The following is a 19879-nucleotide window of genomic DNA, read 5'->3' as shown; positions in this document are numbered from 1 at the left end:
CCTGCATTTGTTAGCAGGAGTGACAAAATATGTGGTGATGTCATTGCTGAAGGTCTGGGAATTTTATTCCATTAGGTCAGAATGGTCAGCTTGTCAATGAAGCTCAGTTTAAGTGATGTAGCACATGCTTGTATATTATCCTGTTTATCAGGAATATTCCCTGTTGCAAATCTCTTTCTACTTAAAGGAGTTGTACCAAGGTTAATTATGTTTATTGTTGGAAAAAATTGACTTCATTAGTAGTCTGAATTTGCTAACTTGATTTTTGCCTCATGATGTATTTGTGAAACTGGAAAGCTCTCTCCCTTCAAATTTCTTTTCATCTTCTGCTTTTATGCTGTCATCTAATGACCTCTTTTGCTTTTTCTTTGATAACTTAAACAGGCTGAACTCTTCATTTTTCATGTTTTGCAACTCTTTAATCTTTTTGTGTTTTATTTCTGAAGAAAATGCCATTGCTTAAAATCCTCATTGCATTGTGTGTACTAGAATTGAAAACTGCACCACGGCGTGAAACAGAAACTATATAAAAATCTTCCTACTTTTTGTTCTACTGTATATGCATGTTAGAATTAGACTTTTTTGTTTCTTTTTCAAATTAGCATTGTACTGAGGGCTCAGGTTCAGTTATTCATCTATCACTGTTTTCAAATATTCTTAAGAGTCAGTACTTCCTGGACAGGATCCCTGCTACGTAAGCATGGCTTACATCCTTTGTTGCTTGAAGTTTAAACTTTAACTTAATTTATATCTATATACGTTATTAGCTGGGACCCAGTTTATGAAGTGATCTGGGTCAGTGGTCCCTCCTCTGTCTGGTGTGCCAGTCACAAAAATATGCAAAAGAAATCTCCACAATGACCCTAGTAGGAAATCTGAAAATAACATTTAATTACAAGATCTATTACTTAAACTTTCCTTAGTCAATTTAATACATGCCATGCTGATTTGCATCTTCCAAGAAAGCTGTGTATATGCTGAAAAACAGCTAGTTTTCAAAAAGCTTTAAATTCCTAGCAGAATTCTTATTATAGTGGCAATATTGCTTTTACTCAACAAAACTATAGTCTTATCAAATAAAGATATCAAGTTATTTTAACAAGGTCTATTTTCTGTAATTCTGTGTCAACTGGCATTACTTACATCACCCTCCTTTAATTACTTTTGCTGAATACCATATTAACTAAAATTTCTGTTATTTTGCTTGGGATTGCACTTTGACAGGCCTACAATTACCTGGATTATCCCATTTATCCTTTAAAATTATTTTATATGGCATTACAAAGAACTTGCTAATGTTCTTTTTATTTTAGTGAAGAGAAAATGATTTTGTATTCTTGCATCGTTAGGCTTCCGATTTTTCTCCCCGGATTTCAGTTAGTCATAAACCGGTTTGCTACTTTTAAGTTTGCAATACCGATTATGACCACTAGGAGACAGTATTTAATTGATTTTGGGTTGAAATTGTAACTTTCGCTTCCATTACCGTGTCTAATAGGCTAAAATTCAACCTTTCAGCTTCTGTGAACAAACTGCTTTCAGTTGCTTATAACATAACTAGACAAATTGCATCTCAAAATAAACTGGAAACGGGTGCTGTTCTGTAATACAAAAAAAAAAAGTCTTGCAGTTTTCTTCAAGCATGTCAGGAATGTGAAACTACATGATGTTTACAATTACTGGAAACATAAAAGCAATTTATTTATCACAATACCTGATTTTTACTGTAGTATGCATTTGATTTTCTTCCCACCACCCTTTTCCTCCTTGGATGCAGTTCAAAAGTTTACTAAATCACTGAACTGCAAAGTTGTATACTATTTTGCTTCACTTATTTTCTGTACATTTACTTTGTTTATTCCAAGGTTTTTACTATATTTACTGATGAGAGATCTCAAATATTATTTAAAGGAAAAGAGCCTTTATACTAACAAGCTTTAGCTGATTAAGGAGCTTTAGGTTACTTGTAGATTATAATAATTTGGTGGATTCCAGTATTTCTGTTTTCATAAAATATGTTTATATTCATTATACTAGAAATTATTAAAAAAATTTAGATAGATCAAAGGAGGAGTTCACCATATCAATCTTTTTGTCATCAAAATGCGTTTGATTTGGTTGGAGCCTTTACATTGAAATGATGCTCTGTGGTGCCTCCGCCTCTGGACGAGCTCCTGTATGGTTCAAAGGATAATTGCCGTTAGAGATGGAAAGACCTAGCAGGTCACCTTTTCCACCCACTACCAAATTGGGATTGCTCCCTATAGTATATCCAGCTCAAGTTTGGGGTCAATGCTACACAATATAATGCTCTAAGATTTATTTATATGCCACAGTAAATGGAAAACAGAATTGAAAGGTGACTTTTTTTACCCCTGCTTTCAAAATCACAAGGAGAAGGGTTTGGGTGAAACTGATTAACTTCCTCTTAGGCTCTTGTCATAAGAAATTAAATGCGTTTGACCTGTGGGGAACTCTCTTGTTGTGATTTGCTCTACAAATGAGATACAAAAGGTTTTCCTTGGGAGCTCAGAGATGTATATTGAAACTAAAGGAAAATATATCATACTGTATTTCTGGTCTGCAGCTGTGCATCTTAGGTGCTTTATACTTTTCTCAGTAAAAGGCTCTGAGTAAAGATTTTATACCTGTAACTGCTCCATCCTCTGGCAATCATATTGCCTAGCAGGGCTGAGTAAATAACAGTTTACTCTAAGTTTTTTTTAATTGTTTACAAAGTAAAAAATGCAAAATTTCAAAATACATTCTTTTGTCGTAATTATTTTCAAGAACTAAGTCTTAGCTGGCAAATAATTAACATATACCTAATTGTATATAGTAATACTTTAACCTATGCTGCCCAGTTCTGTATGTAAAGATATTATTTGTGTTTTCTTACTGTAAGTATGTGAAAACTGACCAACAGTGAATATTTTAAATTTATTGTAAAAGTCATAAAACGACATATGTACTGCTAACCATTGATTGTGCAATTTGAGGTTTTCATTTGGCAAATGTTCAAGCTTAAAATGTGTTTTTCATGATTATACCCCTTATTAAAGCTCATTTGCTATTCATGGAAAGTGAGCACAAAAGGGATGTGAACAGTCAAAAGAAATCCATTAAAAAAATTCAACGAATATCCAAGGGAAATGGATTGCAGTATTTGCCCAACTCTACTGGGTATACTCTGTCACTGTCTTATTAATGGGTGCCTTTTTCATTGTCCTTAAGGCTTTCCTCACAAATGTTAGATAGTTTTGTTATGACTTCATATTGCAGTCATTATGCAAAATTTGTTCTTGATATTGCTAAGATGGTTCTGTTAGAGTGATGCTAGGTGAGAGTGTGTTCACCATGTGGCTGCTCCTTTTTCAAATTAGTTAAAATCTTATTTCCTGTGATAGTAACTACTGGGTTTAAATGTGGTGGAGTCAAAGAAACTCAGGTCATCACCCCTTGCTAAAAGCTGAGACATTACTTCCAATGGCCTTGCTCATACTAGCCTCAGGGTCTCCAGTTATCCCTCTGTAAATGCCTATGTAGAAAAAATACTTACCTAGTGATGGGAAGAATCTGGATCATCAACTGTGAGAGCAAAAAGCATAACTGCTGTTTATTTTCTACTTACACTGACCTCCTGCATGCTGAGTTGCACCTTTTTTCTTTGCTTGCTTTCATGTGAGCAGGATATGTATTTAAGGTTCTTTTCTCTCCACTGCTTTAATTCACAAGGTCTAATTGAAGTAAAAGTAAGACAGTCAGTAACTGTCCTCTTAGTTCCAAGCATCTGATACAACTGCTAAAGTGCTACTTGTTAATACTTCACAAAATGGTATGGCATCTCCCCTGATCACTTTTGAATCATAGTTAGCAATGTGATGGGGTAATAACTGTGGCAAAGTTGTCAGATTCTGCAGCTTAATGCATCCCAATGTTGTCTTCCCTGTGTTGCCTGGCTCTCCACATGTTGAATCACAGAATAGTTCAGGGTAGGAGGGACCTCAGGAGGTCTCTAGGCCCTCCTCATTGAGCAGGTTGATTAGGATCATGTCCAGTTGGGTTTTGAATATTTCCAAGGATGGAGACTCCACAGCCTGTCTTGGAAACCTCTTCATGCCTGACCACCCTCACAATAAACCATTTTTTTCTTAGTTTTAAGTGGAATTCCCTGTTTTCCAGTTTCTGCCCATTGCTTTTCATCCTGTCACTGGGCACCACTGAGAAGAGTCTGGGTCTGTCTTCTTTACTCCCTCTGATGGGACTATATACACACTGATAAAATCCCCCTTGAGCTTTCTCTTCTCAAAACTAAACAGTCCTAGCTAGTCTATTATTATACATTAAGCTACCTTCTAGAACCTTCTGGAGGGGTGGACTTAAAATGAAGTTGAGAAAAGATGTTTTTTGTTTTTTGTTCTCGATGGCAGTTAGGAATTATTTTCATTACAGATCAATGTAAGTATAGAAAGAAAATTGATCTGAAGCCCAATGGTAAAGAATAATATAAGTGGTTGATCTTTTTTTTTTTTTTTAATAAAGCAAGTTGCAATAGCCTTTGCATGTGAGCCTACAGTAGTGCTCTTTGCCTACTGTAATTTCTGAATGAAGAAAAAGTGTTAAAATATGGGCTATAAGCTTTGTACTATAGTTAAATAGTGCAACATTTATGTCATAATTCTCTATTATGTTGGAGAGTTGAAGTTATGTGAGCAACTGCATGGTTTCTAGGGGTAGATAACTGAAAAAGAATTTGCTGCATCATTCAGCCTGAGGTTTTGGAGATGCATTTACTCATGCAGGCTGAGGCCAAAGGCTAGTGGTTTTCAGAAAGATCTTGCTTCTTAGCCAAATTTATAACTGCTTGAACTAAAGCAAAGAAGATCAAATTATTTGCCTGGGGTCATATGCCAACTGAGTAGCTCAGCCAGGATTTGAGCCAAAGATTCATTCTCTTGGTTCATCACTCTTGATTGTAAATAGTAGATTTCATTCTGGTTTATGAAGATATTAGGCAGGTAGCATAATGTTTTATAAGTTTCTGAAAGAGACTGAGCTGCCATTATAATGAGGAAATAGTCTAATGGGCTAATAAAATGTTATGAAAAAACAAGATACCAAAAATATTGTCAGAGGAAGAAATTAAACCTTGGACCAGTAGTTTACTTTTCTGTTAAATAGTCTGGACCAGGATACAGGGTTTCCCTTGGGAAGCCGGTATGGGTTGTACCATCAGGCAGTCTGTCACCTCTGGCTGTCCCCATGACCTCCAAAGGGAAAATCCACTATGGATATTGTCAGATACATCACTTTTAACTTCAGCACTTCAGGTAAATATCTAAAATTAAGGAGGTAGTCTGACCTAGCTTCTTTCTAGTGAAGAAGGAGAAAGACTGTTGTGCTTAGAAATGGATGACATGAATACTCTTTCAGGCACAGCACTGCCCACTCTATAGTGATCTGCTTCCCACCCAGAGTTCAATCCAGATCTGTAGAACTGACAATGTAAAGAGATTGCCAAATACGTTGCCTGTCTTCACTTTACAGGTCACAGGGAAGAAAGTGGCTGCTGCTATGCATGGTCCAAACAGAATCATTTGAGCTTGTGCTCTCCTGGTGTAAAGAGGCTGCTATAGGTTGCCTAAGATATTCATAAATATAGATCAGTAATAAAACACCATTTCAACGCATCCTGTTCAGAAAACTTTGTGTTTAGCTCTAGAAATGGAGCTACTTCATGTGGCAGCTGATAGGATGTGGAACTTTCTGGGGATATGAAGGACATGAGAATTGCCATCAAATACCAAGATGCTCATTTATTCTAGTGAGAGACTGTGCCTGATTTTTTATATTTTTCATACTGATGCTTGTTTTAGATATTTTTTCCACTCTTTCTCTAGTCCTGATTCCATGATTCCAGTCGTGTGTGCTACTGAGGAAGTGCAAAGCACCCGTGTGAGGAGGTGTCCCACATGTTGGACTAGCAAGTGCAGCTGCAGGTAAGAGAAAGTTTTTCTGCTCGTGCAAACTGAAGGCAAAAGAGCAGACCCAATTCTGTGGCAGAACAGTTCTGTATTTAGAGTCAGGTGATATGAATACTCTTTCAGGTATGATAGCCTATACCTTTAGAAGCATATAAGAAGATGGAGCGACAATCTTGGATTATTTCAATCTAATATTTTCGCTTAAAATTGAGTTCAGCATGTTATTTTCCAGCTTATCTCACCACCCCTCCTTTTTTTTTCTTCTGGTATGTCCCGTCCCTTCAGTTTCATTTTTGGAATTTAATATCTGCCATTGATGATTTCTGTTCCTTATCTTCCCTTGATACATTTGTGCTTCTCTGTTAGATTCTGTCTCCTTGAGTCTCCAACTAATGTCTCCCCATATGTCAGATTAAAAAAAAAAAAAAAATTACAAGATTCTAGGCTGTGAAAGGAACTCTAGAATGTTTATGTGGTTGCAGCAAGCTGACCAGTAAAATTACTTTATTTCTACAGCATTTCAGATGCTGGGCTTGACAGTTTCATTTCCGAAACTATTTATAATCACAAAAGTGCGTAACAGCATTTCCATTACTTTCTTATATGATTTTTTTTGCCTATATTTTATCAAGTTAGCTTCTTCTATTCAGGCCTGATTTCAGACAATAAGAATACAAAGTGGAAAAATCCTTTCTAAAAGAGACTAGCTTTTTATCTATTAAAGCATCTTTCTGTGTCCCAATACATTTTTATCTCAGTCTACTTTTCAGCTTCTCCTGTTTATTTGATCCAATGGTATGACATGCAGGGGAGACTTAGACGAAAGTTTCACCTGAAGAGTATGTGTGCTCATAGCTGAGGAACCTTGCTAAAGCTGCCTTCCTCATTATTCACCAAAGTCCTCTTGCTGTTCCACATACTGCTTCCAGAGCATGCCATATTAAAGTGAAGGCTAGCTATAACTGTTGTTTCACATTGAAAACATAGAGGGAGTAGTTATTTTACTAAACTAGTACCAATGGACATCACAATAGGCTAGGATGAAGAAGAATGATTTTATTTTCATACTTTTCTAAATACAATGCTGTCCAAGCATTTGTATATGTGATGTACCATTTTTCTTCTACTTCATTAAAAAGAAAAAACAACAAACCACAATTTGCAGATTTGAAAGGAAACTACAACTAGTATTAAATACTCTTGAACAACATAATTGTTTTAAATTCTGGCACAGTTTGCATAAAGAGATTGTGGAATATCATTCACTGGAAATTTGTAAGAACAGGTTAAATAAATATCTGTTAGGAGTAGTCTAGGTGTAACTTGCTCCTTGCCGCAGTAATCAAATCAGTGATTTCCAGGCTTTCTAGTCTAGCAAACCATTGTCAGCTCTCAGGACTTCTCTACAGACCACCAGACCCCCTTAGTGTCAGGGGTTGTTGGAAACATAATAAAGACAACACTCACTGTGATTTCATAAATTACAGTTTGGAAACCACTAGACATAATGATGGCTTTAGTTTCCTCCAGCTTTATACTTCTGTGGTTCTGTACTGTAGCCATAGTTCCAGGGCAATGGTAGAATAAGTTTGTGATGATATATGATAATAACAACTGTCTGAGCTACAGCCCTTGCTAGAATCTCATTTGCTTGCCTCAGAGACTGCTTGCCCAGGAAGGTCAGCAGGTTGTTTGCTTCCTGTTGAGCTAATTGGCAGGGTGACAACCACTGCCTGCCAAGCAAATGCATTTGTTTAATCTCTGCTGGTTGTGGATAAAAAACGCCAATTGACAGAAGAGGCCTCTTTTTAAAGAGCTAATTTAGAGCTGGGAGAAGATGGGTTCTCCCCTTAAACCCCAAAGTATCAGTATTAGCTGCTGTAGATGTGTACAAATAATATACATCCAAGCTCAGTTCAGATCTCTTTCTTTACCTGGCAGGACAGGTATTGATCTTGGTATAACATGAAAAGTTTACCAGAACCAGGTAGATTTGATGTCCATGTGTACTTAAATGCTGATGCCAGTTGTAAGTGCAAGATTGAATGGAATATATGAGAGATGAGGAGCTTCCTGAATTGATTTAAGATGCGTGAAGCCGGTGGACAGTATCTTTCCACTTCTGTATAAAGGGCATATGCAAGGCCCAAGGGAGTCAACGCAGCAACGCAACAATGTTGTTAGTGTTCATGGGCTTTTGATCAAGTCCTGAAGACAGAGTCAAGACTTAAGATGTTTTGACTTTGAAACAAAGATTCTGGTGCAATTACATAATTTCTATTATTCTCATTTAAACTGATGTGTGTTATTCATTGTGCTGATCAGAACATGATGATTGTGATAAACTTAGTAACCTTTTTCAGCCTGTGAAGTTGTACACTTCCTTCAGATCCTTAATTTAGCTTGTAAAAGTGCTTTTTAAGTTTTAAAGGACAAAATTTATGTTTGTTTTGACCAACTAGAGATTACTGGGGGCTAATGGTATTCTAAAAATACAGGAATACTTGTAGTACTGCTTCATCTTTGCCTCTTTCAGAGATTTTCACACTCTTCATTTGTATGTAGTGCGCCTGTTGTTGCCATCTCCCTATAATAGAGGGCTATCTGTTTAGTATCCTTAGGATTTGCAGGTTTTAATTAGAATGGATTTATGTTGATTAGAGTTGATGGGATTGAAATGCCATGTAGTTATTAATTTCCTAGTTTTAATTTTGCTACTTAGTCATACGTTACCAAAAATATCTTAGAAATATTTTTTTCTCTTGTAAAGTGGCAAAACAGAGAAATAAATGCACTGCGGCATGCTGTCATTTTGTGAATAAACTTCTGGCAGATCCTGACTTTTTAAATTCTATGAATGCCTATTGAGCTGTATGAAAATGAAAAGAAATATTTGCAGCCAAGTTTCCTTAGATTTTATTTGAAAACTGAAATAAAACTTGTGGGAATTTGCTTGTTTTCTTTTTACATTTAAAATGTCAATGAACATAATTCCTTGAAATTCCAAAATTTGAAACCGTCCATTGTAATTTTCATATCTGTAGCTTATGCAGTACAGACCTAGATTCTGTACAGAAGTTAATATTAATCAGCACATGGAATACTATTTCCATTTTTCCAGGTAGAAAAGTGAGGCATAAAATAACCTGTGGTCCAGTGCAATAGTCATTACAATCAATCTAAAGGTATATCTTTAGATCTGACTCTAACGGGATAAGGTCTTATGCAGAATGGACTAGCTTTCTAGGCTGCTCATCTCTGCAATGATGAATAAAAGCAGTAACAAAAAATCCCAGAGCAGATAAAAATTTAAATTATCCTCTTTCCAAAAGTCCCATGCTGAGCCAATTGAAGACAAAGATAGTAGACCACAGCATTGAGATACACAAGTCCAGCTGGCAGAGTTTTGGACTAGGAATCAGAACTCCCAGGTTTTATTTCCTGCTTTGTCATTGCAACTGTAGGCAGTTGCTTTTCTTCTATTTTGCCTTCACTCTTGCTTGCATTTTTTTTTCTTTTTGAGATTGTATATTACTGTGAATATATGGGAATCAGATGAAGTCCTGGTCTTGATTAAGAACTCTGGGTGCTACTTTTATGCAAATAAATTATAATGGCTAAAGATAAATATGGTCATAGAAAAGGGCTACAGTTAAAAGAATGTTTATGTTCGGTGTTCACATTCAACTAGTTCCTAAAACTTCAGGGTAAAAATTTGTGCAGAAATCTGTCATAAAGATAAATTCACAGCTTCTTTCAGCTTGCCTCTTCTTTCTGTAACAGACCCCATTCCTCACTGAATACAAGACCAGTGAACTCGAAATTTCTTTTGATAGAAACATAGCAGAGCAATAATGTGTGTCCAAATAACGCCAATTGCTGTAATAGTACATTTCATACAGATTTAAGTTCTGTCCTTAATATTATGTCTATCTGGAGACAGCTGTTAGAAGAAAACTGGCTAAGCTTGATGATAAATTTGGCCCAGCATATTTAGAAGTACTTGTAAGTAAGGTTTAAATGAAGACATCATATGGACTTGTTTCAAGATGCCAACTACATGGATTTCCTGTGTGCTTCAGTCCTTATTTTTACTTTATTATCTGGTTTGCTATCACTTGGAATTCTGGTCAGCTTTCTCCAGAGGGGAATTTCCTAAGGGAGAGCTGTCTCTTGGGTTTCTGTGTGAAGGAGCAGAACTTTAGGGGACCTCAGTGCGTTGGTGTAGGCAGATGACGCGAATCAGCATCCTTCATTAGCTGCTGATTCTATGCCCCTTTTTCAGTCTGTGCTTGCTCATGGCTGTTCCAGCCTTTGGGTGTCGGTGAAGGAGAAATTCTGGTGCTTGATATCACTACACATCTTCATAGAAGACCTCTTGCAGTATTACTGCTTCACATTAGTGCCAGCAGGTTTCCAATTTGGTCCAAACTCAGTTTAAGGAAATGTAGATGTGTAGTCTTTAAATAATGGCACTCTGAATGATTGGACAAACTAAAGAGATTGGTAATAGTCTATGCAGTTTTTTAACTCAATTACAAATACAGCTGATAATGTTCAACCTGTAGATAGATACCTGTGTGTTGGTGTGAAGTTAGATTTGGTTAAACTCCTCCCATACCCTTGATTCTACCTCAGCCAGTAATAAAAGAAATGTCCTGTAGACACGCAGAAACCTGACAGAAATTGTCCTTTAACTCTCAAAAACAGAAGGTGAAGATGTGGTTGGAAGCAATTGGTTTCTTGCTTTGGTTGCAGTATGTGTTTTCTTGACAGGAAAACATCTAGTCTTTGAGGCTATCCACATAGGAATTTTCACTAGAAAGACAATAGTTGCTGTTGACCTATATGTCATTGCTATTATGCATTATGCATGCTGCTTTTCGTATTTTTTTTCATTGTGAGGGGCCTCCTCACTTCTCAGTTCATATGCGTAACTCTCTTTGACATTAGTAAGAATTTAGGTGTTGTAGAGTGATTGTCAATCTTTTTTGATATCCTTCTCCAATACTTACCAGTATCACGTGCTTCAAACACAGGCAGAATGTCATTCTTGTTGGCAGCATGTACTTGGGGATCCTGATATGTTTCATATAGATTTACATGCTGAAACTGCTTTTCTGTGCTCCGGATAGCAAACCATTTATGCTATGAAGCTTGGAGACTGTAATATACCCAAGCTATTTTAACTGCTTAGGCTATTCTGATTCATCAAAATAGTTGATCTTTTTATACAACAAAGCTGTCACATCTATCCTGCAGCAGGGAATTCCACTCGTAAATTTTGTGAAAGACTGGTCTTTTATCCAGTTTCCTGTGTAATAAAAGGAGTAATAGCTGTGTACAACTGACTTTCTCTTTCTATTTTTGTTAGTAGATCAAATTTCTCCCTGAAGTAATTGGCTACAGTTCAGTTGAATGAATGCTATTTCTTCCATTTGCATCATTGCATAATTATTTTCTTCAGCCTTACCAAATCCTTTTTTTATTTTTAAATTTACATCATACTAAGCAAAAAATAACTTCATGCCCCAGTCCAGTACAGATGCCTTGATTAAGAAGAATAGCAGTTACTAAGAATGATGGTCATACATGCATGATCAAGAGCAGAATTTGACCTCATAGGAAAAGATTTACACAAACCCACTAGTCACTGGCCGGTTCTTAACTCATTTTGAGTGCCCTTTATATTGCATATGGGGAACAGACTTAAAAGCTGTATTAATGGAAAAACCAATTGACACAATTGAATCAGGCCCTATATGCTTAGTGTTTATTTGAATTAGATGAATACCTTCTGTATACTTTTGCTAGTGTTATCCAGGATTAATGTTTTCTGATTTTTTTTTTTTCATTACCTGTTCATTAAGAGTACTGGGACAATTTGAGTGAACCTTTGTATTTGGGAGAATGGATCCATGATATATGGAAAAAGGTAAATTAATGTTGTCTCTGGAGTGGACCCAAATTCTGAAGGATATCTAAGCTTTTTCACCCTTTGGACTAAGGTATTGTACTTCTCCAAATTTGGTAGCTTAGTCAACAATTCTGACATAGAATAAAGAGAAATGCAAGTTCTATGAATGCAGGAGTTGCCTTTCTAAATGAGAGTAAATTCTTGCAATCATTATTTGGATAGATCAGGGAAGTCAGACAAAACATATGCAGAACTGGCTCTGTATTTTCTACACTGCCTACAACTAATAAGTTTGTATTTGATTTGGATGCTTTGTATTGGTAGAAGGGAGTCATGCATAAGTGAGGCCAACACTATTATTCAGTATTATTAATGATGTTGTCTACTCTTAGTTTCTCAAAAACTAGAAAACTAATAAATTTTACATATTGGAAAAAAATCACAGATAAATCAAACAAATATATAAATTCTTTAATGTATTTAATATGTGTTAAGAGGACAGAATGATGAATTCAATATTGAAAACCAATATCAAGTTTACAATTATGTACCATTTATCATCACTGATTGCACAGACAGCATATTATTGCGGGGAACAGAATGATGCATAAGCTAAAACCCTGATTGGTTTTATAAAAAACAAGTTAAAATTCATGTTATGTCTGAAAAGCTTTGTTTTTCTTTTTCAAGCATTATTTTCAATAATAATTTGTTCATTCAGACACAAATGATGCATATTTAATTTCTTGAGCTCTAATATTAAATGTGTAATAGTTTTAATGTTGAAAACTGATGCTTTTACAAACAATAACATGATTCAGTATGCTGTTATTTTCTGAGGCCCAATTCCTCCTTTAAGAAAAAAGAACATATGGAAAATGAAAAAGTGGATAGGAACTGGTTTTAATTTGGACATGTAGAAGCAAGCAAATAAAAGCAGTAAAAATGCTCTTGAAAGGTGATTTAACTTTGAAGGGAAAGCATGTAGAAGTGGCCGTTTCTTACTCAGCAGATCTTCTCCCACGGTAAAATTCTGCCTCCCACAAAAGTCAATGGCAAAGCTCCCAGTGACTTCAGTGTTTTCAAACTTCCATTGTCTGTCTGTACTGAAGGACATACCTGCTTACCTTTATGAAAGAGCTGCACTTCTTTAAACTCCTGTCACCCCAGCTGAGCTCTGGGAGAGGGAAATGAATTCTTCTCCGGTTCACACTTTATCAGCAGAATTATTAAGCAGTTTTCTGTTGCAGAGTCACTCTTGTAATGCGCTCTCGCCTTTTTGGTTTTTTTATTTTTTCCAAATTCTTTTCACAGTTTCATGTTAATGCTCAGGTTGCATAGGGATAACCAAAGATAGAATTTCACCAAACTGAGGTTGTGTGCCCATAACTGAGAGTTATTTTGTCCTTCAGAATTTCAGCAACTCATTCTGATTTATGAAAGAATCTAGCTAAGCTTGAAGATTCAGCTTGAGTTTACAGAGTTATAACTCTAGGCTAGACTCATTGAGTCAACAATAATAAGAAAAAAGCCAAATAATCTTTTTATATCTTTATTTGTAAACTGTGCATTTTAAAACAGAACCACTGAACTAGAATCAGTGTGATGCAATCTAATGCTTTTTATACTGAATGTCTTTAGAGGAGGGTTGCATTTAAATAGAGACCAGTAATAAATGAGTATTATAGTAGTCACCCTCAAATGTAAAACACATCCATAGCCAGATTCATTGACATTTACTAATACCTACTACCCTTCAAGTAGACAACCATATTGCAGTAAATACCAGAATTGTACTTTCCAAGTGAAATTACTGAGCTGCATGGGGTTTTACATGAGAAAGAAGAGAAGGGCTGAATGCTTTGTCTTAAACATCTGTAAATAGTCATACAGCAGTGCAATATCTTGGGGTTTTTTGATGTCCAGGGCAGTTGTAGTTTGACAGAACACTTCTCTGGAAAGTTTTAAAGAGAACTCTGAAAGACAAAAAAACATAAAAAAAAAATTGTAGCAGCAAGCTGGCCTAATTTATTTTAAGCAGACTGGTTTTGTCTCCATGCATTTCAGCCAGCATCTTACCTTTTAAAAAGAAAAATCAGGGAGGCTAAATAGTTCCCCAGCAGGAAACTGGTGACAAAACTGAGTCATAAACAATGCCATCAGTATAGAGCAACTGGTGGTTTTAATATTCTTGTACAAACAACAAAACCTAATTATCTCTATTTATTCAATAAATCTAGTTCAAATTTGATCCATTAAATTTTATTAAATATTGAAAATAATTTAATAAATAAACATGATTGCTAATTTATTATTGATATTCATTATTAGGATGTTTGTAAAAATAATTAAAAACAGGTCAGGAAAGATGGGTATGAATACACCTCAGGCACCAATAGTGCTGCAGATCCTGGTTAGGTTGCCTTAACCATAGCTAATGAAGAAAAATAGCCTTCTGGAGCTAGGGAGAGAGCAGAGAGCTGGGTTTGCGAAAAAGAGGTGGGGAAGCTAGCAGTCATTCCAGCACATATGTGTTCTCCACTGCCTCATTCTCCTGGTTTAGGTGGCTGGTGCAAGATCTTGGGAAGGCTGCAAATCAGGACAATGCAGCAAGGGCAAGGTTGGGAACCTGGAGGCACAAAAGCAGTGGTGGGAGTGGAGAAGTTTTTGGGGAGGGTGGGATATTGCAGGGAGTGCCTTACAGAAACAGTGCACCAGTTCTGGCCCAAACCATCCATTTTGAAACTGCCATCACCTGCAGTCATGTACTGGCATGTTACCAAGAAACACACAGTGCAGGACAAAGGATTTTGGCAGCCTCATATGTACATAAAATATTGTACAATGTGGGGATTCATCGTGTGGCTACAATGACAAAAAAGTTCTATTAGCCATCTTCATACATTATCAAAAAGGGACTTGGTCTTATGTTTCTTACATACTGAGATGATAAAAAAGCAGGAACTCAGCCAACATTATTATTCTAATTAGAAAATAATCAGTAATAGTACATAACACAAATAGAGCATTTCATCCTGAAAAGACTGTGCAATTGTGAGATTGCTGGCTAAGAGCTAAGTTAGTGCAGCTGTTCAAATCACCTGTCATAGGCATTTTTGTCTAATGATTTTTATCATTATGCATTTGTAACTTCTGGTACATCTTTCCGGAAGAAAATTACAACCACGGGGTGCAATTCGTTCCCTGTCTGATACCTTTCTGAGCATCCAGTGGCACTGAGCCACCCTAAAAAGCAGCCGTGGTGCAGTCGATTTGACAATACAAGGGCAGATGCTCTGGACGGTAGAGGATGCTAGAGAAGAGGTAAATTTTCCATCGCGCTTTTCTCTATTAGCATCCCCTCAGTCTTGCCTGATATCAGCTCTAGCCAGCTTCTTTCCATCCAAGGACTGCTTTAGGCAATCAGAGCTGCATGTGTTTGCCCATGTCTGCATGCCCATACAACGGCGTGCGTGCGTGTAGTTGCAAACTGAGGCACCTTGAAATGGGTCCAGAAGTTTGCGTGATCTCCCGCTAAGCACATCCGTGGAGTTTGATAGGTCTCTGCTCTGGAGATCCCATTCTTTCAGCTGCAGGAGACAGGGAGCCTTGTTTTTTTTTTCCCATCTCCTACCCTCTGCTGAGCCGCCAAGTGTTTCTGCCTCAGCTATAGAGTTTGCTTCCTCATTCCCATATGCACTGTTCGGGCGGCAGCCTTGGCATGCCGGGGTGTCGGTCTGATTCTTTGTCCTCTTAGTCTATTTAAGGTATTTTAATTGAATCGGGCGGAGAAAAAAAACCCAAACCACATACACAAACCCCAAGGCTTCAGGACTTGATCCCCCTTCCCCCAAACAACAAATGGTTAAATAAATAACGAGATGCCAAACCAGCCATCACGAAACGAATAAGCCAAAAATCAGCGTCAGCGCAGCAGGAAACGGGAAAGTTTCTGCGCTCTGAAGCTGGCCCCGTGGTACCGCGCGTAAATGCAAGAATCCAGGGGGAGGGGAGCGGAGCGCGGCCCCAGCCCGGCGTTGCGGGAGCCGGGGCTGCACTGGCGCGCCCAGCCCTGCATCCCGGAGCGACAGCCCGAGAGATGCTGCTGTGACTTGGTTCTGCGCTGGGAAATGAACGGCTCCGAGCCCCCACCCCCGTCTCCTCCCTCCTCCTCCTCCTTCCCCCTCCCTCGGGTCCTGCGGGGAGGCGGGTTTAAGGTGGGTCGTGTGGCCGCGGTAACTTTCCTAACAGAGCCAAAGAGGCGCCCGGAGTCCCCCGCAGCAGCATCGCCTTCCCGTCTTGGGCAGCGGCACCAGCGCGGTACACGCGTGCGAGCGGCCCCGGCTCGGCCGTTGCAGCCTGGGCTGCCGCTCGCCGCCTCCCGCCGCCGCCTCCTCTCGCAGCGTCGCGCTACCGCCGCCGCCGCAGCCCCACGGATACGGCCCCGGGTCCCGCCGAGGTAGGTGCGAGTCGGGACAGGGAGTGAGCGCTGCGGGGGACGCGGCGCCGGAGCACCTGTGTGTGCAGCTGCGGCCCCTCACGCCCCGTTTGTTTCTGGCGCCGCTGCTGCGGGGCAAGGAGCTCCCTTTGCACCCACTGGCTGCAAGGGAGGAAGCCCCCTTCCCTGCTCCTCCTGGAACTGCCCAGGCATCCAGGATGAGCCGGGGGGAGGCAGTCTCTCTCCAGCCTCCCGTTTCTGTCCCTCCCCTCGATCTTTGTTTGGGTTCTCGTCGGTGATTTTGGAAGTGCTGATCGGGGAGATACGTGTGTGGGTGAGATCTTACGGCTTTATTAGGACGCTCCCCTAACAGCGCTTCTCTCAGAAGCCGCCCCCCCACCGCATGGTTTACTGGGGTGTTGTGTCGGCACGAACTTTCTTCTGGTTGCAGGAGGCAGATTTGGTCCCCGCGTGTCCCCGTCCTCGGGCTGCTGCTCTGCGCAGGCGAGTGGAATTGCTGCTCGGGTCGTAGCGGCTTCCCTTGTCTGTACTTAACAGGGCTCGTGATGAAGAGGGTCTTTGGAGTAGGGAGAGGCACGAGGGAGAAGTTGCAGGATGCAATGTGTAAGTGACGCCTCTTTCTTGAGGCTGGGGAGCTAGCTGGTGGAATCTCACTCTCGCTGGTGCTACTCGCTGCTGCCAAACATTCCCTTCTTTTGCCTAGGGAGGACTCTGGCCACCCTGCCAGATGGTTCTTAACAAAGAGAGAGAAGTTTGGGAGTGTCAGGATATCAGCTCCCAAATTCAATGCTCAGCTGAGATCCTCAGGTGACAGCACAGAGTTCTGATGCCTGTGTTTATTAATATTAATCTGCAAGCACTGGGCATCTGTTTGGCCCAGAGAGGTGGGCAGATCAATATTTTGTGAAACCAAGGCAGCCATCTCTCAGGGTATCACGGGGTTGGAGATTTAAATAGCCGCGGTGATCACTCCCGCCCCACCCCTGCACCCCCGGGAGCAAAAAAGTCCAGAGTTAACTAAAAGGAAGTCTACAGTTTGTATCTTTATGACCTCCTGGTTTAGAACATAAGTAACATGAATTATGAATGAACTAGAATGTAGCAGCCTGTCTACCTTCCATATCCTGTCAAATGGGGGAGACCCCCAGTCATGCTCAGTCCTGTATTTTGATAAAAGAAATCTCAAGTCAGGTGATTGGATGTTATGTCTCTTAATTTCACATTATGAAGCTAATAAATTCTGTGGAGATTTCTGCTGGGATATCCAGGTCTCAGTCCGAATCCTGCCCATTCTGTTAGACTTCTCTTAAAGTGCAGCCAGAGCTTTTCTGTCCCTCTCTTTGTTTGGACCTTCCTTACATGTCCACTTTGTTATTAAATCCCACAAGTTTTCCTTCCCAGAGTAATAGCTGATGGATGGATTCTTTTACATGTATTGCCTTGCTTATGGTAGTGCTAAGTAAAGGTGAGTAAAACAACTAAACAGTCTCATAATAGGATTTGATTTTTTGTGATCTTTTACAGACTGAGGATCTGGTCTTGCAAAAGCTGATGAACAAGTTTGCATTCATGGGACCTGGTCTGGAGTCTATTAAAGTTAGCGTGAGGCACCTGAATTGGCTTTGCATTAGGACAATAATACTAATAAGCACATGTGTTTAAGGATAATGATGTATGTTTGCAAAATTAGTCTCAGTGCAAGTGCATGAGGTTGTATTTGTCAGTAACAACCTCTGGAGGCTTCTTCAATGTTCAAACTGTTGAACTTAGTTTTCTTTCTGCTTCTTTTTACTATCTGAGTAAATTTATTACAGGATTGTGAAAGTTTTATGGTGAAAGTGTTCAGTGTTTCAGCATATGAAACATTGAAAATGGTCATGTGGTGACTATTATGTTTTTCAAAATAAAATTTCAATGTTGTCTTTCTTTCTAGTCACCCAGTCATCTACTTTATAAAATTTTGTAATTTTAGTTTAAAAAAAAAAAAAAAAGACTGAGGTAAAATATACAATATTAGGAATGAATTATTTTGCTCCTGTTTTTTACTTATTGAAAAGGGCTAATTTGGTCTCTTGTTTTTACAATTAAAAATACATTAATAGGAAGAAGTATCAAATAGAAGCCAGCGTTCTCTTTTAAGAAGCTGCATGTCTGTAAGCATATTTACTATGAATGGGGCTTTCAGCCATTTTTACTTTGAATAATCCGTCGTGCTTTAAACGCTAGGCAGCAGAATTAATATTTAAGCAAATGCATACAGCAAAACTATAAATCTCTGAAAACAGTTAATTATATTGGAACTGTGAAAGTACCTTCAAGTACAGCCTGTATAAACTATTTCTCTGTAGCGTGATCACAATTCTTGCAAACCTTTTATCCTTGTCTAAAATAATTTCTAAATTTGTGCTCCTACAAAGCGTGTGCTTGGTTATTGTTTTCAAACCATGTGGTTTGAGCTACTATTTAAATATAATATTTATGATACTACTTTGGTTGTTCAGCTTAAAAAGAGAAGTGCTGCATACCATTGCATACTAAAAAGCTACTATGTAATTACTACTTTTTGCAGTACTGCTGTGCAAATCTCTGGGGCGGGAATTTAAGTGGAGACCTTATACAGTTCACAGTTACTTTATATAAAAGCTATAAGCTCTTTTTTCTGAAACATGGGGATTGCAGGAATTGGGGAGTGTGGAAGTATGGTTCCTGCACTAGTTTTAACATTTTAATTATTGCAACGTGTATGCTTGCCATTGGCCTTCGTGTACTTCCAGGTAGATACAGCGTGTGTGGTGGGTTCCCACAAACTATCCATCTGTACCACTTTGGGTTTGAATTACCTATCTACAGACTTCGTTCTTATTGTAATTTTATGCAAATTTGTCAATTCTGGTTGCGTCTTGCAGGGGAGTGCTGGGAGGCACAGGGTTACTTACATGGCCCCTCTCTCCTTGCATATCTGTGCAAAGGAAACTGTGACATGGCAAGAGTCAGAGTCTAGTTCCGAGTCAAAGCCAAAGTCACTGGGAATTTCTCCACTGATGGTGATGGACTTTAGACCACACTGTAGTTGCAGGTAGGATTCAGGTCTCTCAGTCATCTTAGGTTCTCCAGGGTATCCTACCTGGTCTCTAGCTGCTGCTCCACCAGCATTCAGGTGTCCTGTGAGACCATACATTGTTATCTGGTGCCCAATGCAGATATCTTGGTTTTGCTCAGGTGTCTCAAATAGCACTTGGCATCCCTGTTTAGGCAACCGAGTCCTTCCCTGGCTGTCTCACATATTACTAAAAATGACTAATATGTAAAACCTGGGATCAAGGAAATAGTTACAGTTACCATTGTGAATAAATGAGTTACTCCTAGAAGGGGTTCTTCAGATGTTAATGGAAAAGATGAAAAAAATTCAACCTCATTGTTCTGTACTGTGCAGGCTGACCGTGCTGCAGTAGCTATTGGTACTTTTCTTTGCACAAAACTGATTGAAACCTCAGTGAGGAAGTTCTCTGTATGTTAAGG

General features: G+C 38.8%; 1 protein-coding gene across 8 annotated transcripts in view; it reads left to right on the top strand.

Annotated features, from left to right (window-relative positions):
• Positions 1-15568: 15568 nt before the first annotated feature.
• Positions 15569-19879, top strand: part of MEGF11 (multiple EGF like domains 11) — a 294330-nt gene continuing 290019 nt past the window's right edge. For 7 of the 8 annotated variants that reach the window (XM_030015424.1, XM_030015421.1, XM_030015423.1 and 4 more), the window contains exon 1: positions 16160-16360. The gene's annotated coding sequence lies outside the window, so the exon portion shown is untranslated. Of the gene's footprint in view, positions 16119-16159; positions 16361-19879 lie in introns of those variants that run through there. The other variant, XM_030015419.2, reaches the window with a different exon arrangement.

This window comes from Aquila chrysaetos, chromosome 5 (assembly GCF_900496995.4).
Source record: "Aquila chrysaetos chrysaetos chromosome 5, bAquChr1.4, whole genome shotgun sequence".
Taxonomy (NCBI): domain Eukaryota; kingdom Metazoa; phylum Chordata; class Aves; order Accipitriformes; family Accipitridae; genus Aquila; species Aquila chrysaetos.
The sequence above is the reverse complement of the archived record's forward strand: the minus strand, read 5'-3'. Positions and strand labels throughout refer to the sequence as shown.